The following is a 26,283-nucleotide window of genomic DNA, read 5'->3' as shown; positions in this document are numbered from 1 at the left end:
GTTGGGAGGAACCTGGGCCAGTCCTGGAGTCTGGGGAAGGCTCTGAGGAGGGCTCTGTGTCGGAGGCAGAGAGGGGGCCAGGGCCGTATGCCAGTTATCAGCTGCCTTCAGAGTCAGACATCAGTGAGGCAGACGAACAGCTAGAGCCTGTTCCCAGTGTGCGCATGCGCAGAGCTGCCAGGAGAAGGGAAGAGCTAAAGAACAAGGGCCGACTCAGGAGTAAAGGCACAGGTGGAGGGGGAATGACCCCTCCCATAGGGAATAAAAGGAGAGGGGAGTTTGCAGGAGACAATGAGTTCAATTCATTAGGGTGAAGATCTGTTCCTGACTTCTGGCCAAGGAATTGCTGTTACAGCATGGAGTTTGGAGGATATCAGCCTGGCAGCTCTCCAAGCCTCATAAAGGTCTGGAGTTGTGAAATCTCTTGAAAGACTGTTGGCGGGGACTTTGCTGGAGAGGAATTCCCTTTCACCTCAATAAAACAGGTTTTATCAGGACGAGGAGTCGGCTTCGTGCACTTGGGGAAGGTCAGGTTGAGTAAGCCTCTTCTTCATGGCTTAAACCAGGGGTCCTCAACCTCCAGGATCCGGCCCAGTATCCGGGCCGCAGAAGTGGCAGGCGAGTGCACACGAGCGCATACATGCATGCGAAGCTGCATTTTTTAAAGTGGCGCACACGCTCGCATGCAAAACCATCCCCTCTGCCTCCCCCCACCACTGCTGCCTCCACTGGTCCACTGAGTCAGAAAGATTGGGGGAATGCTAGTTGAAATATCATAGTTTAGGACTGAATGAAGTGAGAGCAATCAACCCATGGAACAGAAGTTGCCTTCAGAAGTTGTGGGAGCTTCATCGCTGGAGGCTTTCAAGAAGAGACTGGACTGCCACCTGTGGGAAATGGTGTAGGGTCTCCTGCTTGGATGGGGAGGGGGTTGGACTAGATGACCTCCAAGGTCCCTTCCAACTCTATATTCTGTATTCAATGGAATGACTTGCCTTCAGAAGTTGTGGGAGCTTCATCCCTGGAGGCTTTCAAGAAGAGACTGGACTGCCATCTGTCAGAAATGGTGTAGGGTCTCCTGCTTGGATGGGGGGAGGGGGTTGGACTAGATGACCTCCAAGGTCCCTTCCAACTCTATATTCTGTATTCAGTGGAATGACTTGCCTTCAGAAGTTGTGGGAGCTTCATCCCTGGAGGCTTTCAAGAAGAGACTGGACTGCCATCTGTCAGAAATAGTGCAAGGTCTCCTGCTTGGGTGGCGGTAGACTAGATGACCTGCAAGGTCCCTTCCAACTCTGTTAATCTAATCTGAAGCTGCTGTGGTTTACTCCAACCATGTTGAAGGAAAACATGGCTTATTCCAATGGGGGAATCCAACTTGATTCGTCATCCAAACCATAAGCCGATTTCTAAATCCTGCCAGGTAAGAATGAGCTGTTTTAAAACTAGGCCCTTTCTCCTTGCTAACGTCCATGTTAAGAGTTGCTCCATGGGTGAATGGCATCCTGGAATTCTGCTTTGTGGATATTTAAGAAATTAACATGTCTTGTGGTGTGTGTGTGTGTGTGTGTGTGTGTGTGAGAGAGAGAGAGAGAGAGAGAGAGAGAGAGAGAGAGAGAGAGAGAGAGAGAGAGAGAGAGACTGGCAGGCTGGTAAATGCATCTAAAAAAATGACTAATTTTCCAAGCCAGCCTGCCTGCCTACGGATCCCTTCTGTTATTCATTTCGACTTAAAATGGGGAGGGGAGGGAAAAGAGGGGCCAATCTAAGTGTCTAGAGCCAATTTTTAATTCTGGAATTGGAGGGTTTTCTGGAGAGGATGAAATGGATTTGAGGGGTTATTAGAGATATTACAGATGAACAGAGTTGGAAGGATCTTGTAGGTCATCTAGTCTAACCCTCCGCCCAAGCAGGAGACCCTACACCATTTCTGACAGATGACAATCTAGTCTCTTCTTGAAAGTCTCAAGTGATGAAGCCCCCACAACTTCCGAAGGCAACTTCTGTTCTGTTGGTTGATTGTTCTTATTTCCAGGTTGAATCTCTCCTTGGTCAGTTTCCATCCATTATTCCTTGTCTGACCTTCAGATGCTTTGGAGAATAGCTTGACCCCCTCCTCTCTGTGGCAGCCCCTCCAATATTGGAAGACTGCTCTCCTGTCTCCCCTGGTCCTTCTCTTCTCTAGACTAGCCAGGCCCAGTTCCTGCAACTGTTCATCATATGTTTTGGCCTCCAGTCCCCTCATCATCCTGGTTGCTCTTCTCTTCACTCTTTCTAGAGTCTCAACCTCTTTTTTATAGTGTGGTGACCAAAACTGAATGCAGGACTCTAGGTGCGGTCTTACTAAGGCTTTATAGAGTGGGATCAGTACCTCCCTTGATCTTGATTGTATCCCTCAGTTAATGCAACTTAGGATTGCATTGGCTTTTTTGGCTGCCGCTGCACACGGCTGGGTCATATTTAATTGTGCGAAGGAGTTCCTGCATTTTACAACCATTTGTTTAGTGATGCGATTACAACAGCAGTGAAAATAGTGACTTATGATCGGTCCTCGTACTTACAACTTTTGCAGAATCCCCAGGGTCACATGATCAGAATTTTAAGTGCTTGGCAACTGGCAGATATTTATGATGGTTGCTGTGTTTTGGGATCATCTGATCCCCATTTACAACCTTCCCCACAAAAGTCAATTGACAACTGCAGTCATTCACACTTACCAGTCATAGCAACAAAAATTCTGATCCCCATTCTGGTCGTAAGCCCGCAATTCACTTAATGACTATGTGATTCACTGAGCAAGTGCGGCGACTCACTTAACAACCATAGGAAAGAAAGTTTTAAAAAATCAAGATGTGACTCACTTCACCACCACCTTGCTTAACAGCAGAAATTGTGCTTCCCCATTGTGGTCGTAAACCGAGGACTACCTGTATGTCTTTATTTTTGAAGTTTGAACCCACATGTAAGACTCGTAAATGGATTAGCAGCCATGCCTTATTAGCTCTCTTTAATTCAAGCTCGCTCAGGGGTTCAGACAAAAGTTATTAGCAGATATATAGGCCGTAATACGCTAATTATATATCTTGACAGATGGGAGGTGCTGGAAAGGGATGGGTTTTGTGCGAGGGGGAACTGTAATTGTGCGCTGAAGATTATAAATGAATATTGATTTAACGCCGCTAAGCAATTGATGTCGGTTGGGTGCAGAACGCGGTTTATTCCAGGCAGCGGAAATCAGGAAAGTCACGTGTGAATCGAGAACACGTATGGCTTTGGGCACTGCGTGGCTGCATCCTGCAAAACAGCAAATAAAGGTATCCCGGTTGGCATTCTGAGGCTTAGCTGAGGATGCCTTCTTTTATAACTACAGGTGGATCTCGACTTATGACCAAAATTGCCACTAAAAACAGAGGTCGTTAAGTGAGTTGCACCCGATCTGACGACCTTTGTGCCACGGTTGTTAAGCAAATCACCACCCTTTAAGGCTCAGTGCAATTGTTCCAGAATCCCACTATGGAAATATCCTGGTTTTTTTTTTAGCGTCCACATTAACTTGGGGTCTTCGTTGGCTTGGATGTCCCCCAGCCTCCCCCAACAGAAAATTCCCCTCCAGGACCTACACCTCCCAGCGGGTCACCTCTCTCCCCATAACCTTTGCCCCCCCTCTCCCCCTCCCCACCAAGCCCCCTTCCCTTCATCCAAGTGACCCACCGCTCCTTCTGGAGAGCTGCAGGGGAGGCGCAAAGCCTGCCATACCAACCTCCCCTCCCCTCTTGTCTTTTTTTATTGGTGGGGGGGGGCGCTAACCTTCCTCTCTTCCCCCCCCTCCTAGCCCTCCCCCCCCCCCCAGCGTCAGAAAGTGTCGGAGACGGCGCTGGTCCCTTTAAGAGTGCCAGCCGGGCTGCTGCAAACCGTGCGCCCCAGCCCGGGCGCAATCCTCGCAGCTACTGCTGCTGCTGTTGCGGCGGCTGCAACAAGGGGGAGAGGGGGGGCGCCCTCCTGCCTTCCCCTCCTCTCCCTTCCCTTCCTCCTCCTCCTCCTCCTCCTCTGCGGAGCCCAACCGGAGCTCTCCGCAAAGTTAAACCTTTGCAAACATAAATAAATAAATACATCAATTAAAAAATTAAAATCAAGTCCAAGAGACCCGTTGCAAAACGCAGCCACCAACTGCGGGGCGCGCGTCGGCGGCTGTTGGTGTCTCCTCCTCCTCTTCTCCTCCTCCTCCTCCTCCGGCTGGGAGCTTCAGACATCTTAGGAGAGGCGGAGGAGGGAGAGATTTCCGGGCCCCCGAAGCGGACGGAGCTTTCCAGCCGAGGCAAAGCCGAGCCAAGCGCCGTGTCGCCTCTGTCGGATTTTTACGCACCGCGCCGAGCCCATGGGAAGCTGCTCCGGGGGACCCCGAGGGAGGAAGGCCGCGGCGTGGCAGGGCTGGCACCGTCCCCTTGGATCTGCTTTGGGCTTTTTTGGATTCTGAAGTCTACCTTTGATATTTTAATTTTGAATTTTTGCCCACCTCCTCTCTCCCTTCAAAAAAAAAAACACCCCCCTTCCCCCCACCCTCCCCAAAAAACCCCGCTCCACCGGGAGCCTCCCTCGGATTTGGAGACGTTCTTGAATGCGCGGCCTAAAGGAATTATTATTATTTTTATTATTTCTTATTTTTGGGGGGGTTGTTGAAAGAAGAATAATTTTAAAAAAGAGAGGGGCCAACGGCCTTGCACGGAGCGGCTCGAGCAGGAAAGGTAAGGTCGGAGGGCGAGCCGAGCTCACTTTCTCTTTGTTTTGGGTTGTTGTTTCACTCTCTCCGCCAAAAGAATATAAAATATGTAGCAAGCTTTGTGTATTGTTTTTTGTTTTTTTTAAAAAAGCAAACCAACTAACCGGAAAAGGCGCAGGGTGAAATCTGCCCTTCTTTTAAAAAAAACAAAAAACAAAAACGGATCTATCTATCTATCTATATATAGATCCATTTTTTCGCAAAAATAAGCGGCGAGAGTCCTTTTCAGCACTTTTGGGGCGGCTGTGAGGAGGGAGAGGGGTGGTGGAAATCCTCTGCATTTGCAAGCGGGCGCCCGCAGGAGGGAGAGAGCGAGCGAGCGAGAGAGAGAGAGAGAGAGAGAGAGGAGGGGGTGGCAGGAGGAAAGGGGGAAAACAGAGCGTGGAAACACACGCGTGTATACACGCGCACCGACATCTTTCGGGGAGGGGGTCTAATCCTAGCAGGAAAACGTCATTTTCTTTCTTTCGGGTAGGTGTTTCTGCTGCCCCACCCCCGAGGAAGTTCTGTCTAGACTCAGCCTTGGGTTAGACGGCTAAATGGTTGAGTAATTATAATTAATATGGATGCCTGCGTGATTGGGAGGGGGGGGGGAGACGTGCTTTTCCTTTAAATTCCCCCTACACACACACACTTTTTGCCAATTGCCTGGTTGGGCCCTTGGAAAAGTTTGGGAGGGTCTCTTTGGGGGCTAAAGGCTTCATATGGGGGTCTGTAGTCTTAGGTGCAATCGGGGCTTGGACCCATGGGAGTTTTGACCAGGTGTTTGTGTGAATGGGGACCAGCCAGGCTCCTCTTTGCTAGCCACCTGGAAAAGGGGAAATCTTGGTCGGGTTGAGTAAAGCAAGCTTAACCATGGCTAGCTGAGTTGAGTTCTTGGGTCTGTGTGGCCTGAACCTTGTTCGCCTCTCCCATTGGGGTGTGTGTGTGTGACTTGGTTAGTTAGGTCGTGGGAATGGACCTTGTGAGGGTTGATGATGCCTGCAAACCTTCGGCCTACGGAGCTGTGCGTGCTGGAGATCCCGGGGAGCTTGCCAAGCCTTGGGGAGTGTGAAAGCCCAGCTGTTGGGGCTGCTACCCAGATGTGCTGTGTGCATCCTTGCAGATGGGACTGATGGAACAAACTAGGAATCGCTCAATCCCGGTTAGCATCTTCAAACCCAGCTTAGAGCAAGGAGAGGATAGCTCGTTCACTGCAGAAATTGCTTTGCAGGCCTGTGGCATTAAACAGTTGGCAACTTTTTAGTTTGAGATCCCTCCGGTTGTGTGGGGGGGGAGAGGAAGTTGCAACTTTTAGGAAATCCCCCCTGATTTCACCTTGTTTGTCCCCCTTGTAAACCACAAGTGTAACAATTCAACTGCACAGCCTCTGCAAAGAGCAGAGAGGTTAAGCTCCCTTCCGGCACTCAAGCTTTGAATTGCTTCGGATCTGTAGAATCAAAGCTGCCTAGATTTCCTTTATTATAAATGATCTTTAAGTGCAGTTGTCTTTTTTTTTTTGGTCCTTTTACTTGGTCTTTGCCAGTCTTTGTAGGTCTTGGAATCCCAGTTCCTGTTTCTGGTGGCTTCTTCCTCTCGGTTGCTCCACACGTTTTTTGGTGCCTGCGGAAATGGTGTTTCCCTCCCTGAGGCTGCTGGGAACTGCAGTTCGTGGAGTTTGAAGTGTGCAAGTGTGTGTGTGTGCGTGTGTTTGCACTGGCTGTGTGGGACCCGGCCTGGGGGCTGGCTGCCAGTCCATGTTGGCCTGCTCTGCTTTCTCTGTGTTTCCCTTGCAAAAACAAAACAAAGAAAGTGTGCTTTTCAAATTGACAAGCCGAGTGTGAATGGCTTGCTCAAGTTTGGCTGGGTTTTCACATGAGCTGCAGGATGGGTGTGTAAATATGGGCTGGGGAGAAATGCTTTCAAGGGATCCTCCGATTTGTAGGAAAATAGCAGAGGGATGGTTGCTGTTTTCAGTTAGAAGCATCGATGGCTTCATTTTTTCCAAACAAACAGGCTGCCTTTTGAAGGTTGAAACTTAACGCAGATCTAGTTAAAATGCTTTCCTGGCACCGGGCAGGCTAGAATCTTCCTAGGTTTGAATGGTGGCTTTAAGTTTTAAGGTAATCGTGGTTTTGGCTCTGCGATTTGTTTCCTTGTGCAATGCTCTACTTAAAGCCATCAGGCAAAACTCAGGGGGACAACTGAGCCCAAATGCTGTTTTTTTTGCATCTTAACGCAACACATTTTCCAACTGTCTGTGAAAATAAAATGATGAAGTGGCTGGAACTTCAACTTGGGCGTTGAAGTCCACTAGTCTCAAAGTTGCCAAGGTTGGGGAAAAAAAATACCCTTACCATGCGGATTAAATTATTCAGTGATTAATAGTTAAACTGTCATTAAGCTCTCATGTGGTTTGGGTTAAATGGTGGGGTTTGGTTGGCTGAGTCCTGTGCATGCCAACACAGATGGTAATGGAAACCAGGTTAATATGTCGGGTGCCAAGCCCAACCAGGCTGAATAGTTGGTGTGCAGATTAAATCAGAAGAGGGCTTGAAATGGGTGACCTTTGACCCTGGGCACAGGTAACTTGCTCCCCCAGGTGAGATAAATATGCCAAATCTTGCTGTAAAATCTCCTTTATTCACAGCTGGCACCCCAGTATTAGGTAAAGATAAAGGTTCCCCTCCCACATATGTGCTAGTCATTCCCGACTCTAGGAGGCTGTACTCATCTCCGTTTCAAAGCCAAAGAGCCAGCGCTGTCCGAAGACGTCTCCGTGGTCATGTGGCCGGCATGACTCAACGCAAAAGGCGCATGGAATGCTGTTCCCTTCCCACCAAAGGCGGTTCCTATTTTTCTACTTGCATGTTTTTCATGCTTTCGAACTGCTAGGTTGGCAGAAGCTGGGACAAGTAACGGGAGCTCACTCCATTACGCGGCGCTAGGGATTCGAACCGCTGAACTGCCGACCTTTCTGATCGACAAGCTCAGCATCTTAGCCACTGAGCCATGACGTCCCAATATTGGGACAACTTTAAATCTTCCTACAGAAGGTAATCTTCAGATTCCAACCTTTCATTTAGTGACAGAAGTTACGACAGCACTGAAAAAAGGGACTGATGACTGTTTTCACACTTACGACCGTTGCAGCATCCCCACGGTCCCGTGATCAAAATGGGAACGCTTGGCAACTGACTCACATTTATGATGGTTGGACAAGCAAATGGGGAAGCCAGATTCACTTAAAAACCACGTTACTAACTTCACAAACACAGTGATTCATTTAACAACTGGCAAGAAAGGTCATAAAACGGGTCAAAGCTCACTTGGCAATGGTCTCGCTTAGCAGTGGAAATATTGATCTCAATTGTGGCGGTGACTACCCAGATTCTTCTCTCTGCTGATCGGCAACTCCTGTGTATCTTAGAGGTAGAGACCAATTCACACACAATGTGGAGTTTGGGGTTAATCATGCTTTCCTTAAGCCACATTTAGTTCAGTGTGCACATTGATGAGGACTTAAACCGTGGCTTGTTTTATGCTCACATCTTTAAATACATCTTTGCTTGGTGGAAGAGCAAAGCAAGCCACGTTTAGTTGAGTTTCCACATTGACGAAGCCCTAAACCGCGGCTTGGCTTACGCTCACGTTTTTTTACACACACCTTTCCTTGGTGGAGTAAGTTGAGAGCAAAATGATCCAGAAGGAAAGCATCTGTAGCTTAGAGACCAATTTGCACGTGTTGTGGAGTCTTGGGTTAATCATGATTTCCACAAGCCGCGTTTAGTTGGGTTTGCACATTAAGTAAGCCTTAAACTGGCTTGTTGTATCTTGGTTTTACCCAACTCCTTCCCCCAAAAGACACAAGACCTACCAAGACTTGATTGATTACAGTAGGGTTCTTGAAACAAGCCCAACTTTAGATTGGCCAAGTCAACCTCTTCCAACTAGTCACTCATGGAAAATAATAGATAACCAGGGTTGGAAGTGAGAGCTTTTGAACTCCTCAGCTCAACTGTGTCCCATCCAGTTACCCCTCTACTTGACTGAAAATGTCTTATTTACGTTGCAAAGGTAGACAACTAGAGGACCTGTTATGATGTCTGGTGATGCACCTGTAATAAAAGCTAGAAAATTCCAGATTCAGATACATAACGCGAATGCAGAGGACTTTAAAGGAGTAATACAGGTAGTCCTCGACTGAACGACCGCAATTGAGCCCAAAGTTTCTGTGAAGTGAGACATTTGTTAACGGAGCCTTGCCCCAATTTTACAACCTTTCTGGCCTCATTGGTTAAATGAAGCATGGCAGTTGAAAAGTTAGTAACCCGGTTTGTTGAGTAAATCTGGGTTATTCACTGACGTAGCCTGCCAGAAGGTTGCAAAAGGGGATCCCGTGACCCCAGGACACTGAAACCGTCATAAATACGAGTCAGTTGCCCAACAGCTGAATTGTGATTACGTGGCCATGGAGATGCTGGAAAGGACGGATCCTGTATACCAGTCACGGCTAACCTTTTTGTAGTCACGTACCGAAAGTGCGCCTGTGTGTGCAACAATGCGTCCCCATGTGCCCAAACCCATAATGCCATGCATGTGTGGCACCTCCCTGTGTTCCCCCCCCCTGCGCAGGCACACATGACCCTCCTGTGCGTCCCCACCCCATCCCCCCCTGCAGCCCATTTTGGGCCTAGCAGGCCTCTCTGAAGCCTCCTGGGACCAAAAATGGGCCAAGAGGGTGGGCATACCCCCCCCAGCCCGTTTTGGGCCTAGCGGGCGTCCGTGCAATCTCCTGGGACCAAAAGCGGGGTGCGTGTGCGCGCCTACACAGCAAGGCCTGAAAATCAGCTGGCCGGCGGCAGGCGAGCGTGCTTGCGCGGTAGAGCTGATCTGGGGTGACGGCTGGCATGGCCGCAGAGAGGGCTCCGTGTGCCACCTGTGCCATAGGTTCACCATCATAGCTGTATACCGTTTCTGCTTTTGTGATGGATGGCTGGGACGGATCGTTGAAAAAACAACAACGACGGACGTTTTTCTATGTGATAAATGCAAGTTTGTGCAAAGTTGGAAAAGATTTGGGATTGCCACTCAACGTTGCTGGAGATGATGGAACTTACTGAGCTGTCTAAATTGACTTTGATGAGAGAAAAGATAATATTGAAGTTAATTCCTGCCCGGAAAACTATTATAGGCCTTTTGGCAGGAAGCGGGAAAAAAAAATGAACTTGCAATTTATGGTTCTAACGATTAGACCGGATAGATGATAAAAGAGAGTAAATTTAAAATTGCTCTTATAACTTTTGAAAAGAAGATCAGAAGTGACTTCTTTCTTCTCTCCTTTCCTTTTACTTTCCCCCTCTTCTTTCTTGCCCTTTTAGCTTCCTCTGATAGCTTTTTCTTACTTTGCCTTCGTTTTTAATCTTCCTTTTTAGAAATATTTAATTAAAAAAATTAGGAAAACGTACAAATCCACCACACCAAAACTACTGCACAACAAAACTACTATTATATCTACCTCTACATAAAATGATAACATCCCTATGTCTTCAGAAGAAGGCAGAATAACAGAAGTTGGAAGGGACCATGGAGGTCTTCTAGTCCAACCCCCTGCTCAAGCAGGAGATCCAGGTTTGATAGACATTCACAGATCTTTCCTGAGACTCGTGTAAAGGGCTCTCGGGGTGCTTTGTGGTGTGTTTGTGGCGATGAGAAAGCAAGGAGAATATAGAATAACCTTTTAGTCCACCCCCCCCTGCTCAAGCAGGAGACCCTATGCCATTCCAGATCAATGGCTGTCCCAATCTTGAAAACTTCCAAGGAAGGAGCCTCCTCGCTGGAAAATTTATATATTTTTTTGTGTTCCCGTCTTAAGGACATCAATCATTCCCCTTGTAAAATCTGTCCCCTGCATGTCTCATAATAGCTGTATTTACATTGGAGTGGGGTGTATTTGCTCCCCCAGTTTTGATGCTCCTGTTGATGGCCGCTGTTAGGAACCGCTGAAGATAAGGACCAAGGCTGAGATACTTGAGCTCAACACCAGCCAAAAAGTAGTTTGTTTTCTTGACACACAAACTATTGGTTGGCCATCTTGAAGACTCGAAAAAATATCTGCAGAGGTGCGAAGTGGATGGGCGTAGCAAATTCCCCTTCTTTCGCTTCAAGCTTTCTCTGATTTATTGTTCTTACTTTGTCTTCGTTTTATCTTCCTTTTTAGTAATCTTCAAAATTAAAATATATGAAACTATAAAGATCTGTCTTAGCACTTTAAGGTCTGAACTACTTCCGTCGATGCAAAACCTGCATGCAGGAAATTTTGGGTGACTTCCTCACACCTGGTTAGAAGCGGACAGCTTTCGCATCCTGATTTTCATTTCTTTGTAAAGAATCGAAAGGTTTTCTGGTCCTAATCCTAGTTTTTGCAAAAGCCACACTTCTGTTTTTACCGTCACTCTGCCAAGATATGGGTCTGTCAGATTTCTTGAAATAATTTTGGGTTAATTGAAAAACAAAAAAAGAATCCCATTTGGTTAGCCAACAAATCATTAAACTTCCACCTTGCAGATGAATTAGAATTAGAATAGAATAGAGCTGGAAGGGACCTTGGAGGTCTTCTAGTCCAGCCCCCTGCTCAAGCAGGAGAACCTATACCATCTCAGACAAGTGACTGTCCAGTCTCTTCTTAAAAACCTCCAGTGATGAAGCATCCGCAACGTCTGAAGGTAACTTCTGTCCCACTTGTTAATTGTCTTCACTGTTAAGAAGTTTCTCCTTAAGAGCCGTGGTGGCGCAGTGGTTAGAGTGCAGTACTGCAGGCTACTTCTGCTGACTGCCAGCTGCCAGCAGTTTGGCAGTTCGAATCTCACCAGGCTCAAGATTGACTCAGCCTTCCCTCCTTCTGAGGTGGGTAAAAATGAGGACCCAGACTGTTGGGGGCAAGAGGCTGACTCTGTAAATCGCTTAGAGAGGGCTATAAAGCATTGTTAAGCGGTATATAAGTCTTAAGTGCTATTCCTATAGCTCTTCCTTTTCTCTTCCTTTTCCCCTTCCTTCCTTCCTTCCTTCCTTCCTTCCTTCCTTCCTTCCTTCCTTCCTTCCTTCCTTCCTTCCCTCCTTCCTTTCTTGTTGCATGGTGGTTAGAATGCAGTATGGCAGGGTAATTCTGTTTACTGACAGTAGTTCAATTCTAACCAGCTCACGGTTGACTCAGCCATCTGTCCTTCCGAGGTGGGTAAAATGAGGAGCCAGATTGTTGGAGGGTAAGAGGCTGACTCTGTAAACCGCTTAGAGAGGGCTGTAAAAGCTCTATGAAGCGGTATATAAGTCTAAGTACTATTGCGATTGTTCTTTCTTTTCTCCTTCCTTCCTTCCTTCTTCCCTCCTTCCCACCCTCCCTCTCTCCTTCCATGGTGTGCAGTAGTTACAATGCAGCATTGTAGGCTAATTCTGTTGACTGCCAGCAGTTCGATCCTGACTGGCTCAAGGTTGACTCAGCCTTCCGTCCTTCTGAGGGGTAAAATGAGGACCCAGATTGTTGGGGGACAAGAGGCTGACTCTGTAAACCGCTTAGAGGGGGCTGGAAAGCCCTGTGAAGCAGTACATAAGTGCTAAGGGCTATTGCTAATTCTAGGTTGCCTCTCTCCTTTTAATTTCTAAGCGTTGTTTCTTGTCCTGCCCTCCGATGCTTTGGAGAACAGGTTGACCCCCTCTTCTTTGCGGCAGCCCTTCAAGTACTGGAACACTGCTATCATGCCCCCCCCACCCCCTTAGTCCTTCTTTTCTTTAGACTAGCCAAACTCAAATCCTGCAACCGTTCTTCATATGTTTTAGTCTCCAGGACTTTGATCATCTTAGTTGCTCTTCCCTGAACTTTTTCCAAAGTCTCAATGTCTTTTTTTTGTCGTGTTATGTCTTTTAATGACCCTTAGGCATCAGGGTGAAATTGGGGCAACTGAGTGGAGCTGAGTGTTTACTACCCGGATGCCTTTCCTGTCGCCAATGCAGAGTTCGCAGCTGATATTTACTCATGCTGTTTACCCATTGTGCCTTTTTTTTTTTTGTAGTATGGTGACCAAAATTGGTTGCCGTATTCCAGGTGTGGCCTTACTAGGGTTTTTGTAAAGGGGTAAGTTCACCTGATTTTCTTTCTATGCCTCTGTTTAACACAACCCTGGATTGTATTGGATTGTACTGAGGAGAAACATCCTGACAGTTAGAACAATTAATCAGTGGAACAGAATTTGCCTCCAGAAGTTGTGAATGCCCCAACACTGGAAGTCTTTAAGAAGATGTTGGATAGCTATTTGTCTGAAACGGTATAGGGTTTCCTGCCTAGGCAGGGGGTTGGACTAGAAGACCTCCAAGGTCCCTTCCAACTCTACTATTGTATTGATTATTGTATTAACTTTTTTGGCTGCTGCTGTGCAGAGGATTTGGAGACTTCAAGGAATAAGGCAGAACTCTGAAGGGAACTAAAGAATATGAAATAAGAGTTATCTAGAGTTATCCAGGTAGCCCTGTACTTTACAACTGATACAAAAGTGATAGCTTTCTTTCTTACTTTGCCTGTATCTACCTCTACACAAAAAGATAACATCCCTATGTCTTCAGAAGAATGCAGAATAACGGAAGTTGGAAGGGACCAACTTTTTTCACTCTGAAAAAAAGTGAATTGTGACCGTTTTTCACACTTACGACTGTTGTAGCATCCCCGTGGTGACATGATCAAAATTCAGACGCTTGCCAACTGGCATGGACTTACGGCAGTTGCAGTGTTCCCCTTTTGTGACTTTCTGACAAGCCAAGTGAATGGGGAAGCCAGATTCCCTTAACAACGGTGTTACTAACTTAACGGCTGGCAAGAAAAATGGTAAAACGGGGCCAAATTCACTTAACAGATGTTTCACTTAGCAACCTAAATTTTGGGCCCAATTGTCGTAACTCGAGGACTGCCTGTACAGGTCGTCCCTGACTTACAACAGTTCATTGAGTGACCGTTCAAAGTTACGACAACACTGAAAAAAAGTTTTTCAAAGTTTGCAGAGTTCCTATAGTCACGGGAGCGAAATTCAGATGCTCGGCAACTGATTCATATTTATGACGGTTTCAGTGTCCTGGGGGGTCATGTGATCCCCTTTTGTGACCTTTTGACAAGCAAAGTCAATGGGGAAGTCAGATTCACTTAACAACCTGGTGACTAACTTATCAACCGCAGCGATTCATTTAACAACGGTAGCAAGGAAGGTCTTAAAATGGGGTAAAACTCACTCAACTGTCTCGCTTAGCGGCAAAAATTGTGGTTGTAAGTCGAGGATTACCTATGTTTCCCTGAAAAGACTGTGTTTTATATTAAACTTTGCTTCAAAAGACATATTAGTGCTTATTTTTCTGGGAAAATCCAGTACTAAATGTGTCCGTTTGGCTGATGATTTTAACTGGGGCTTATTTCGGGGGTAGGGCTCATATATATATATATGTGTGTGTGTGTGTGTGTGTGTGTGTGTGTGTGTGTGTGTGTGTGTGTATGTTGTATTTGTACTGATAAATAAATAAATGTAACACAAATACATATATATATATATGTTTGTGTGTGTGTGTGTGTATATATATATGTGTGTGTGTCTTATAATACTCTGATTCTTCCTTCTCTTTAATTGCCAACGTTAATCTGTTCGTTTCTGTATGGTCTAATATTTTTTTAATTACCTCTCCCACGGAGGGAATTTTTTTCCTTTTTCCAATTTTGTGCAAATACAATTCTAGCTGCAGTTATTATATGAATAATTAAATATACATTTTCTTTACTACATTTCTCTGGTAAAATACCCAACAAAAACAGTTCCGGCTTTAAATCAACATGCTGCTGTATCAGCCTTTCCAATCACATGCGAATTTTCGCCCAATATTTTTTGCCTCTGCACATGTCCACCACATAGGATAATAGGATCCCGGCATCTGGCGGTAGGGCTTATATTATGAGCATCCTGAAAAATCATTCTAGGGCTTATTTTCTGGTTAGGTCGTATTTTTGGAGAGACAAGGTAGTTGTATAAATTTTTGCGCCTTCGGTGGGGTGATAGAAACTTTGCCTGAAAACTGACTAGTTTATTTGAGTCATCCAGCGGCTGAAATTCTGTCGTTGCAGAGGTTGGTGCTTTGCAAGCGGATTTAATTCAGGTAATCACGCCCCTTTCAGGCTCCGCAGCTGCAAAGCAGCCACTTAAATGTTTAAATAAATGTTTCACCCTGAGCCAAGAGGATCAGACGTGCTCATTAGGATTGCCGGATCTTGTGAAGTGCCCCAGAGCCACCCTTACGATGACGGAAGCCGTCTTTTGACTCCGCAAGATCTAAAGAACCTGCCCCCAGGTAATCCTCAACCCTAAGTTGCGTTAACAGAGGGAAACAATCGAGATCAAGGGAGGTACTTATACCACACAATCATGTGACTGCGGGGATTGGGCAACGGTCAGAAGTGTGAGAAATATTCTTAAATCGCTCCTCCCCACCCCGCGCCTTTGTAACTTTGAATGGTTACTAAATGAACTGCCGTAAGTTGAGGACTACGTGAATTAGCAGTTAGTTTCTAGGAATCTACCATGACCAACAATGCATGCCAGGCAGATGAGCAGAGAAAAAAAAAAGAAATAGATATATTCTTGGTTCGAACCTTAGACGAATAGAATAGAATTCTTTATTGGCCAAGTGTGATTGGACACACAAGGAATTTGTCTTTGGTAGAATAGAATAGAATAGAATAGAATAGAATAGAATAGAATGAATAAGAAAACAGAATAGAATTCTTTATTGGCCAAGTGTGATTGGACACACAAGGAATTTGTCTTTGGTAGAATAGAATAGAATAGAATAGAATGAATAAGAAAACAGAATAGAATTCTTTATTGGCCAAGTGTGATTGGACACACAAGGAATTTGTCTTTGGTAGAATAGAATAGATTAGAATAGAATAGAATGAATAAGAAAATAGAATAGAATAGAATAGAATTCTTTATTGGCCAAGTGTGATTGGAACACAAGGAATTTGTCTTTGGTGCATATGCTCCCAGTATATATAAAAAATAAAATACATTCATCAAGAATCATAAGATACAACACTTGGTGATAGTCAAGGTTACTAATAAGCTATCAAATCATACTAGGAAACAAACAAAAACAATATAAATTGAAAGATACAAGTTGGTTATAGACATAAGTGGGAAGAAATAGATACTAGGAAGGAAGAGAAGAAGAATAGTTATACAGTCTTAGTAAATAATTTGACAGTGTTATGGGAATTAGTTGTATAGCAGAGTGATGGCATTAGGGAAAAAACTCCTTGTGTCTAGTTTCTCTGGTGTGCAGTGCTTTATAGTGTCGTTTTGAGGGTAGAAGTTGAAACAATTTATGTCCAGGATGCGAGGAGTCTGTAGATATTTTCCCAGCCCTCTTTTTGACTCGTGCAGTGTGCAGGTCCTCAATGGAAGGCAGATCTTCCTGGTGTGACTTTTAATGTGCTTCCATAAGCGCAACAACTTCACTGCCTCTTGGTAAGATGTGGCTCAGCCCTGCCGACCTTCCAGAATCCCCTTTAATGGTCTTATTTTGTGCAACCTCTGATCTCCTGGAATGCTTGCCTTCCAGCTATTCTTCTTGACAAGAAAATAGTTCAGAGGGCCCGTTAACCTTGGAAGGATGTGAAGGCGTCATAACTCTTGAGAAATGTTTGCTCTCGCTTCCAGCTCAACGTCTCTCCCTGAGCCTGCCTTGTGGGAAGCCCAGTTGAACGGAATAACCAAGTTGGGAGGGACCTCGGAGGTCTTCTAGTCCACCCCCCCTGCTCAAGCTCTACTCCATTTCAGTCCAGTCCCGTCTTTAAAAGCTCCAATGTTGGAGCACCCACAGCTTCTAGAGGCAAGTTATCCTACAGATTAATGGATTCCTTGCCGTCCTGAGAAAATAGCTTGAAAGTCCCTGATAATGTTGGCTTGAAGGCCAACCCTGGAGCGTGTCATGGAAGGACCTCATGGATGATCTAGATTTTAGCCTAGCTTCAACTCAGTTTGGGCTGCCAGCTTCTCTGAGTGTCTTGTAGATCCAGAAAATTGGACGCGTTGACTCAATCAACTGTGATTCACTTCTCAGTGCAGACATCATTAACAGATTAACAGAGTTGGAAGGGACCTTGTAAGTCATCTAGTCCAACCCCCCCGCCCAGATAGCAGTCCAGTCTCTTCTTGAAAGCTTCCAGTGATGAAGCTCCCACAACTTCTGAAGGCAATCTCTGTTCCACCAATTGATTGTTCTCACTGTCAGAAAGTTCCTCCTTATTTCCAGGTTGAATCTCTCCTTGTTCAGTTCCCATCCATTATTCCTTGTTTGGCCTTTGGGTGCTTTGTAAAATAGCTTGACCCCATCCTCCCAGTGACAGCCCCTCAAATATTGGAAGACTGCTATCCTGTCTCCCCTGGTCCTTCTCTTCACTAGACTAGCCATGCCCAGTTCCTGCAACCGTTTATCGTATGTTTTATCCTCCAAATCATCTTGGTTGCTCTTCTCTGTACTCTTTCTAGAGTCTCAACACCTTTTTTATAGTGTGGTGACCAAAACTGGATGAAGTACTCTAGATGTGATCTTACTAAGGCTTTATAGAGTGGTATTAGTACCTCCCTTGATCTTGATTGTAGCCCTCTGTTAATGCAATTTAGGATTGCATTGGCTTTTTTGGCTGCCGCTGCATACTGCTGGCTCATATTTAATTGGTTGATATATAATGATAGGTAAGTCAATGGAGGAACATTGGAACTTGTCTACTCAAAGATCTAGATTTGGGAAAGACTTCACAAATCATGTGAAACTCACAGCTCATTGTGGGCTCACTCCTGCTGCCAATTTTTTTTTTAAAATCTCCTTTCCCTCCTCCAGTTGGATCCAGTTGGAAGACTGGACTGAAAGGGGAAAAATAGAAACTCTTCTGTTGAGCGGAGAAAATAAATGTAGGCCTCACAAGATGGGGGGATTCCTGGCCGGAGAAGACTGGATCTGAAAAGGATTTGGGTGGGGTTGTTGACAGTAAGTTGAATCTGAGCCAGCAGTGTAGAAACTACTGGTCTAATGCACTTCTGCGCTGCATTAGAAGACTTATACCAAAGACACATGAAGTCATTGTTTGCCTCTACTCACGGCTGGTGAGATCATACTTGGGGTTCGGTGTCCTTGTGTCCTGTTTCCCGCAGGAGAAAGGAGATGGTTTGGTTAGAGCAGCTTCAGATGAGGTCATTGAAGATGATAGATGGAGTTGGGAACACGCCTTGTGAGGAGAGGCCTGGAGGACCTGGGGAGGTTCAGTCAGAAGAAGAGAGGACTTTAGGGGGAGGCCTAGTAACCATGTCCAATTCCATAAAGTTGACATTGGCATTGCGTCTTTATTGGTTAGCCCTTGGGCCGTATCAAAGTGCAACGTTCCAGAAACAAATTATTACTAAAATTTGATCAAAGCAGTTTGAAATGGAATTTGATAAAATGCAATTTAAATAAAATTGGAATAAAATGTGATTTAAAGTGGAATTGGAATAGAATGCAATAATTTAAGATATAGATAAAATTGGAATAAAGACTTACAGCTCGTGAGTTGCAACTACTAAGATTCCATTTTAACTATGAGGTACTGTGATTTCACCATCTCTGGAGGCTTTTAAGAAGAAGCTGGACCATCACTTCCCATGGATGGTTTCACTGGTTCTTTTTCAATGTGGTTCCTTCCAACGTGTTGGAAGACCTAGACTTCCCCAGCAGCAGAAAGCTGACTTCTCCTCCCAAGACCGTCTTTCAAGATAGTTCACAATTACCGACCTTTATCAGGCTTGGAGAGTGGACAGGCCGAGATCTTTCAGACGCCGCAATACTTGGCAAGAATTAAGAAATGAACTTATTGTCTCCTGCAAACTCCACTCCCCCTTCGCTCCTCTTTTATTTCCTTTGGGAAGGGCCATTCTCCATCCACCTGTGGCTTTACTCCCGAGTCGACCCCTGTTCTTTAGCTGTTCTCTTCTCCTGGCAACTCTTTGCATGCGCACACTGGGAACAGGCTCCAGCTGTTCTTCTGCCTCACTGATGTCTGACTCTGAAGGCAGCTGATAACTGGCATACGGCCCTGGCCCCATCTCTGCGTCCGAAGCAGAGCCCTCGTCAGAGCCTTCCCCAGACTCTAGGACTGGCCCATCTTCCTCCCCAACATTCTCACTGTCCGAATCTGCTGCCAGCTCCACTGGCCGCTGGCTGCTTGCGGGCCACAACCCAACATGACAATTCTGTGGTCTTGTTTGTGATCAGGTCTTCCTCAACATGGCCTCCTAAATTGTTTTGAGTTCTCCAGGGATGGAACTGAAGAACCACCCCGTTCCAAGTTTATCGTTCATGGAGGACCTCAATTGTGGAGTATGGCGCCACGTTTGGGAAACTGCTCCCCAGAATCCTTTGCAAACCTCCTGGCTTGTGGGTCATGAGTGGTGAGGACAGTCTTCAACACAGACGGGGTGCCTGAAAGGCAGATGTTTTCAGGAGTAAGACATTGCGCGAGGCTATCAAACCGAGCGTCTGAAATGTTTTCTGTGCTTCTCGTTGCCCTGGGGTCAATTTCACAGAATAACAGAGTTGGAAGGGACCTTGGAGATCTTCTAGACTGTCCCCCTGCTCAAGCAGGAGACTCTTTATCATTTCAGACAAATGGTTGTCAGGTCTTTTTTTGAAAGCCTCCAGTGATAAAGCACCCACAACATAAGGCAAGCTGTCCCAACTGGTTGATTGCTTAGGAATTTTCTCCTTAGTTCTAGGTTGCTTCTCTCCTTGGTTAGTTTGCATCCATTGTTTCTTGTCTTGCTTTCTTTATATATATATATATATATATATATATATATATATATATATATATATATATATATATATATATATATATATATATACATACATACATACATATACATACATACATACATACATACATTTTTTTTAATTTTCAAACAGACGCAACACAAAGCATCCTCCTCCTTTACATACAGTAGAAAGTATATCAGTTGGTTACAACAGACTTTCGTGCATCTCTTCCACAGTCATCAAGCATAATTCATATTAACTCAAGTATTTTAACTCAGATATATTTATACATGTTACCAACATCATACCTCCATTTTCATTTGACTAGAATTGTTTAAACGTCCTTCATCATAAAATATACCAAGATTTAAAACATAACCACATACTGGCATTTCATTTGCTATTTCTAAAATCCTCCAATAACACTGAATCCTTATGTCCTATTCTAGCTAAACATCCATAATATTTAGTAACAAAAATGTCTAATCCTCCTTTCCAAATCACTGTTTACAATTTATGTCTACTTTCCTTATGTTGTACCCATACATATATATACGTTGTTATCATTATCCCTCCTTTATTTGACTGTGTCCTTTATCATAACTTTTCCCCCCCTAATAAATAAAACGTAACTAAATTTAACAGTTCTTTTTTATTAACCTTAATATATAATCCAAAAGGATTTATAATCTTCCTTTCATGGGTACCATTCAATATTCATATCCAATTATTACTTATCATAGCAGTATACATGTATACATTATTATCATTATCAATTATCAATTGCCTTCTGGTGCTTTGGAAAATAGTTTGACTCCATCATTTTTGTAGGAGACCCTCAAATATTGGAAGATTGCTATCATGAAAGGCAATGCTTTCTCAACATCTTTTTTGCAATATGGTGACCAAAACTGGATGCAGGATTCCAGGTGTAGCTTTCACTCATTTCTCCTCCTCCACTACTACTACTACTACTACTACTACTACTACTACTACTACTACTTCTTCTTCTTCTTCTTCTTCTTCTTCTTCTTCTTCTTCTTCTTCTTCTTCTTCTTCTTCTTCTTCTTCTTCTTCTTCTTCTTCTTCTTCTTCTTCTTCTTCTTCTTCTTCTTCTTCTTCTTCTTCTTCTTCTTCTTCTTCTTCTTGCTGGAAGGTTTTTTTTGGTGAGAACAATAAAACATTTTATTTCTGAACATCCTGACATAGATTTTGCTCCGTGTTTCCAGGTCAGTGGCTTTTGCTCTGGGGGCTGAACTCTTGCTGACTCGGTCTGCTGGTTTTTAGCAATGTGTTGTCCAATGGTCTCTGGAGTCAAAATCAGGCAGAGGGGAAAGAAAGAAAGAATGAAAGAGAGAGAGAAAGAAAGAGAAAGGAAGGAAGGAAGGGAAGAAAGAGAAAGGAAGGAAGGAAGGAAAGAAAGAAAAAGAGGAACAAAGGAAGGAGAGAAAGGAAGGAAAGAAAGAAAGAGGAACAAAGGAAGGAGAGGAAGGAAGGAAAGAAAGAAAAGAGAACGAAAGAGATAGAAAGAAAAAAAGAAAGAGACAGAAAGAAAAAGAAAGAAAAAGATGAAAGAAAGACAAAGAGAAAGAAAAAGAAAGGAACAAAAGAAGGAGAGAGAAAAGGAAGGAAAAAAGAAAGAAAGGAAAGAGAAAGAAAGAGAAAAGATAGAGAAAGAAAGAAAGAAAGAGAAAGAAAGAAAGAGACAGAAAGAGAAAGGAACAAAAGGAGAGAAAAAAGGAAGGAGGGGAAAAAAGAGAAAGAAAGAGAAAGGAAAAGAAAGGAAAGAGACAGAAAGAGGAACAAAAGAAGGAGAAAAAAGGAAGGAAGGAAAAAAGAGAAAGAAAGAAAGAAAATATTATTTGAACAAAACGGCTCAATTTTGAATTTGAACCCAAACAGATTGGAGCGAGAGTTGTTACACAACCTCTAAGTAAAGTGGAATTGAGTAATCTACTTCCCAGGCAGTTCTCGACTTATGACCGCAATTGAGCCTAAAATTTATGGTGCTAAGCAAGAAATTTGTTGTTTTGCCTCATTTTATGGTCTTTCTTGCCACAGTTATTAAGCGAATCGTGGCAGTTATTAAGGGAGTCACACGTTTGTTAAGTGGGACAGGCTTCCCCATGGACTTTGCATGTTAGGTCGCAAAAGGGGATCAGGTGACCCCGGGGGGCACTGCGGCCGTCATAAATAGGAACCAGTTGCTAAGCGTCTGAATGGTGACCACGGGGAGGGAGCAACAGTCCTAAGTGTGAAAAATGGTCATAACTCTCTCTTTTGCCATCATAACTTTGAATGGTGACTAAAAGAACGGTTGTAAAGTCGAGGATCATCTATATTAGGTAGCCTGGTACATAAAAGCTTTGTTTTTGCTTGCCTTCTTGACCAAGACCTCTCTCATTTCCGTTCCCATATTTGATAATGCAGGAAAATAATGCACTAGCAATCGCCCTTAAACTTATATGCCGCTTCACAATGCTTAACAGCCCTCTCTAAGCGGTTTACAGAATCAGCCTCTGGCCCCCAGCAATCTGGGTGCTAGTTTTATGGGATGGAAGGCAGAACCAACCTTGAGCCAGTAAGAATCGAACTGCTGGCAGTCGGCAGAGTTTGCCTGCAACACTGCATTCTAACCACTGTGCACCATACAAGGAAAGGAAGGAAGGAAGGAAGGAAGGAAGGAAGGAAGGAAGGAAGGAAGGAAGGAAGGAAGGAAGGAAGGAAATAAATAAATGGCACTAGCCCTTAGACTTACATACTGCTTCAAAATGCTTTACAGCCCCCTCTAAGCTGTTTACAGAGTCAGCCTCTTGCCCCCAACAATCTGGGTCCTCATTTTACTGACCTCAGAAAGATGGAAGGCTGAGTCAACCTTGAGCAGGTGAGGATCGAGCTGCTGGCAGTGGGCAGAGTTGAATGAATGAATGAATGAATGAAGGAAGGAAGGAAGGAAGGAAGGAAGGAAGGAAGGAAGGAAGGAAATAGCAATAGCACTTAGACTTATATACTGCTTCACAATGCTTTACAGCCCTCTCTAAGCAGTTTACATAGTCAGCTTCTTGCCCCCAACAATCTGGGTCCTTGTTTTACCCACCTCGGAAGGATGGAAGGCTGAGTCAACCTTGAGCCAGTCAGTCAGGATTGAACTGCTGGCAGTGGGCAGAGTCAGCCTGCAAGACTGCATTCTAACCATTGTGCGAAGAAAAGGAAGGAAGGAAGGAAGGAAGGAAGGAAGGAAGGAAGGAAGGAAGGAAAGGGAAAAGGAGGAGCAATAGCAGTAGCACTTAGACTTATATACCGCTTCACAGTGCTTCACAGCCCTCTCTAAGCGGTTTACATAGTCACCTTCTTGCCCCCAACAATCTGGGTCCTTGTTTTACCCACCTCGGAAGGATGGAAGGCTGAGTCAACCTTGAGCCGGTCAGGATCGAACTGCTGGCAGTGGGCAGAGTTAGCCTGCAATACTGCCTTCTAACCACTGTGCCACCACAGCAATCCTATGTCGTAGGAGAGTTGTAACAGACGAGAAGTCTGCACGAGAAATCATTGCAAGCACTTACAGAAAAAAGAAAGGATACCTAATCAATAATGAATACACCTCTTGGACTTGCATTATGACCCAAATTGTTTCCTGTTTGATATTTATAAGTGGCCTTGCCGGGCTTGAGTTTTAAATGATCGGGCAGGATGGCTTCAAACTATACTGTGATTTGATTTGGGATTTCTCTTCCAGCTCAGCTCCTTCAGAGGTTGCGATCAATAAAATGTGTTAAAATCTCTGTGCTGGGAAATCAGGTAATTCATCACAATTCTTTACAATCAGCTGGCACAGTGCTTAGAAGGCTACTTCTGCTGACTGCCGGCTGACTGCAATTTGGCAGATCAAATCTCATCAGGCTCAAGGTTGACTCAGCCATCCATCCTTCCGAGGTGGGTAAAATGAGGACCCAGATTGTGGGGGGAAAGAGGCTGACTCTGTAAACCGCTTAGAGGGGGCTGGAAAGCACTGTGAAGTGGTATATAAGTCTAAGTGCTATTGCTCTTCCTTCCTTCCTTCCTTCCTTCCTTCCTTCCTTCCTTCCTTCCTTCCTTCCTTCCTTCCTTCCTTCCTTTTTCCTTCCTTCTTTCCTTCCTTCCTCCTCCCTTCCATCCATCCATCCATCTGTGTTACACAGTGGTTAGAATGCAGTATTGCAGGCAAACTCTGCCAATTGCCAGCAGTTCGATTCTCACCAGGTTAAGGCTGACTCAGCCTTCCATCCTTTCCAAGGTGGGTAAAATGAGGAGCCAGATTGTTGGGGGCAAGAGGCTGACTCTGTAAACCGCTTAGAGAGGGCTAGAAAGCCCTGTGAAGTGGTATATAAGTCTAAGTGCTATTGCCCTTCCTTCCTTCCTTCCTTCCTTCCTTCCTTCCTTCCTTCCTTCCTTCCTTCCTTCCTTCCTCCCTCCCTCCCTCCCTCCCTCCCTCCCTCCCTCCCTCCCTTCCATCCATGCATCCATCCATGTTGCGCAGTGGCTAGAATGCAGTATTGCAGGCAAACTCTGCCAATTGCCGTAAGTTCGATTCTCACCAGGTTAAGGCTGACTCAGCCTTCCCTCCTTCCGAGGTGGCTAAAATGAGGACCCAGATTTTTAGGGGCAAGAGGCTGACTCTGTAAAACCGCTTAGAGAGGGCAGTAAAGCCCTGTGAAGTGGTATATAAGTCTAAGTGCTATTGCTCTTCCTTCCATCCATCCATCCATCCATCCATCCATCCATCCATGTTGCGCAGTGGTTAGAATGCAATATTGCAGACTAATTCTGCCAACTGCCAGCAGTTCAATTCTGACCAGCTCCAGGTTGACTCAGCCTTTCCATCCTTCCGAGGTGGGTAAAATGAGGACCCAGATTGTTGGAGGGCAAGAGGCTGACTCTGTAAACCGCTTAGAGAGGGCAGTAAAGCATTGTGAAGCGGACTATAAGTCTAAGGGCTGTTGCCAAGTGCTATTCTTTGTGATCTTGTGACTCAGAAAGAAGAGAGTTTCTGATACGATACGTTTGTCCTTTTTAAAAAAGAAAATATTTTTGTAAGCAGGTTGAGAGGATAGTAGAACCATCTGGGGTTTTGTGACACAGTGTGGAGGTCAGTAAAATAGTAACATCGGGTCGGTCACATAGGGGGACCCACTTTTTCAGTGGTCCTGAGTTACGACCGTAAGGGGCAGGCTCCATTATGGTCGTAAGTTCAGGACTACATATAGTTTAGTAACACCAAGGACCTCCACAATGTGAAGACAACTTCTCTACACCGAAACTACTACACACAACAAAACTACTACCTCTACACTAAAGGTTTGGCAGACATTCCCAGATCTTTCCTGAGATTCATGGAGAAGGCAATCTTTGTGGTGTGTTTGTGGTGATCAGAAAATAACAGAGTTGGAAGGGACCTTGGAGGCCTTCTAGTCCACCCCACTGCTCAAGCAGGAGACCCTGTGGCCATAAATCAGGGATTGCCTTTATTAAGAAATTAGCTTTTCATCTTTGCAAGCAAGGGCAGTGACTCAGGTATAAAGATTTTTATTTTATTGGAGCTTTAAGACTTTAAAAAAAAAACCACCGAATTGTACACTTGGCACAAAGAGCAAAACCCGAGTAAAGATTAAGTAGAAAGTTCTGTGCTGGTGCATATCCTTAGAGGGAAGTTTATACAGGAACCTCAGCCAAGTTGGCTGGAGCCCAGCGTGGATGGAGAAATCTCCCTCATCTTTCATCCTGGACCCCCTACTAAAGGTTTCCAACAACTGTTGCCTAACTGATGTACATTGTGGTGTTGAAGGGTTTAGCAGTCAGTCCCAGCTCAGCTTGAACGACCGTGAAATAAAGTCTAAATGGAAGATATGGGAAAACTGGGGGCCCCACCTCACGTCTCCTGGTTTGTAGCCCAGGATTTAAGGTGGGACACAGCCAATGTATCTGATGCCCTCGATTTGTGAGTCACTGAGCTGTTGTGCCATAAAAGTGTCAAGAAATTTAGAATAGAATAGAGCTGGAACTCGAGGTCTTCTAGTCCAGCCCCCTACTCAAGCAGGAGAACCTATACCATTTCAGATAAACGGATGTCCAGTCTCTTCTTAAAAACCTCCAGTGAGGAGTATCCATGATTTCTGGAGGCAAGCTGTTCCACTGGTTAATTGTCCTCACTGTTTGGAAGTTTCCCCTTAAGTCCAGGTTGCTTCTCTCTTTGGTTAGTTTCCATCCATTGTGTCTTGTCCTGATTTCAGGTGCTTTGGAGAATAAGTTTACTCCTCCTTCTTTGGGGCAGCCGTTCAAATATTGGAATACTGCTATCATGTCACCCCTAGTCCTTCTTTTCTTTAGACTAGCCAGACCCAAAAATTCTGCAGCGATTCTTCATATGTTTAGTCTCCAGGACTTTGATCATCTTAGTTGCTCTTCTCTGCACTTTTTCCAAAGTCTCAACATCTTTTTTTGTAATATGGAGTACTGCAAATTTGGTTGCAGTACTCAGGTGGGGTCTTACTAGGGTTTTATAAAGTGGTACTCATACTTGACGTGATCTTGATTCTATGCCTCTGTTTAGTCTCTAAATCTTTCTCTTCTTGAAGCGGTATTGAAGGAGACCTCCTCTACGGCTGATTGCCCTTTTTAAG

At 44.8% G+C, this 26,283-nt stretch overlaps 1 protein-coding gene across 10 annotated transcripts in view; it reads left to right on the top strand.

Moving 5' to 3' along the window:
* The first annotated feature begins 4,087 nt into the window (after nt 1-4,087).
* Nucleotides 4,088-26,283, top strand: part of NCOR2 (nuclear receptor corepressor 2) — a 213,267-nt gene continuing 191,071 nt past the window's right edge. For 8 of the 10 annotated variants that reach the window (XM_081966826.1, XM_081966824.1, XM_081966825.1 and 5 more), the window contains exon 1: nt 4,089-4,742. The gene's annotated coding sequence lies outside the window, so the exon portion shown is untranslated. Of the gene's footprint in view, nt 4,743-26,283 lie in introns of all 10 variants that reach the window. The other 2 variants (XM_081966828.1, XM_081966827.1) reach the window with 1 other exon arrangement.

Source organism: Natrix helvetica, assembly GCF_964273705.1.
Source record: "Natrix helvetica genome assembly, chromosome: 14".
Taxonomy (NCBI): domain Eukaryota; kingdom Metazoa; phylum Chordata; class Lepidosauria; order Squamata; family Natricidae; genus Natrix; species Natrix helvetica.
The sequence above is the reverse complement of the archived record's forward strand: the minus strand, read 5'-3'. Positions and strand labels throughout refer to the sequence as shown.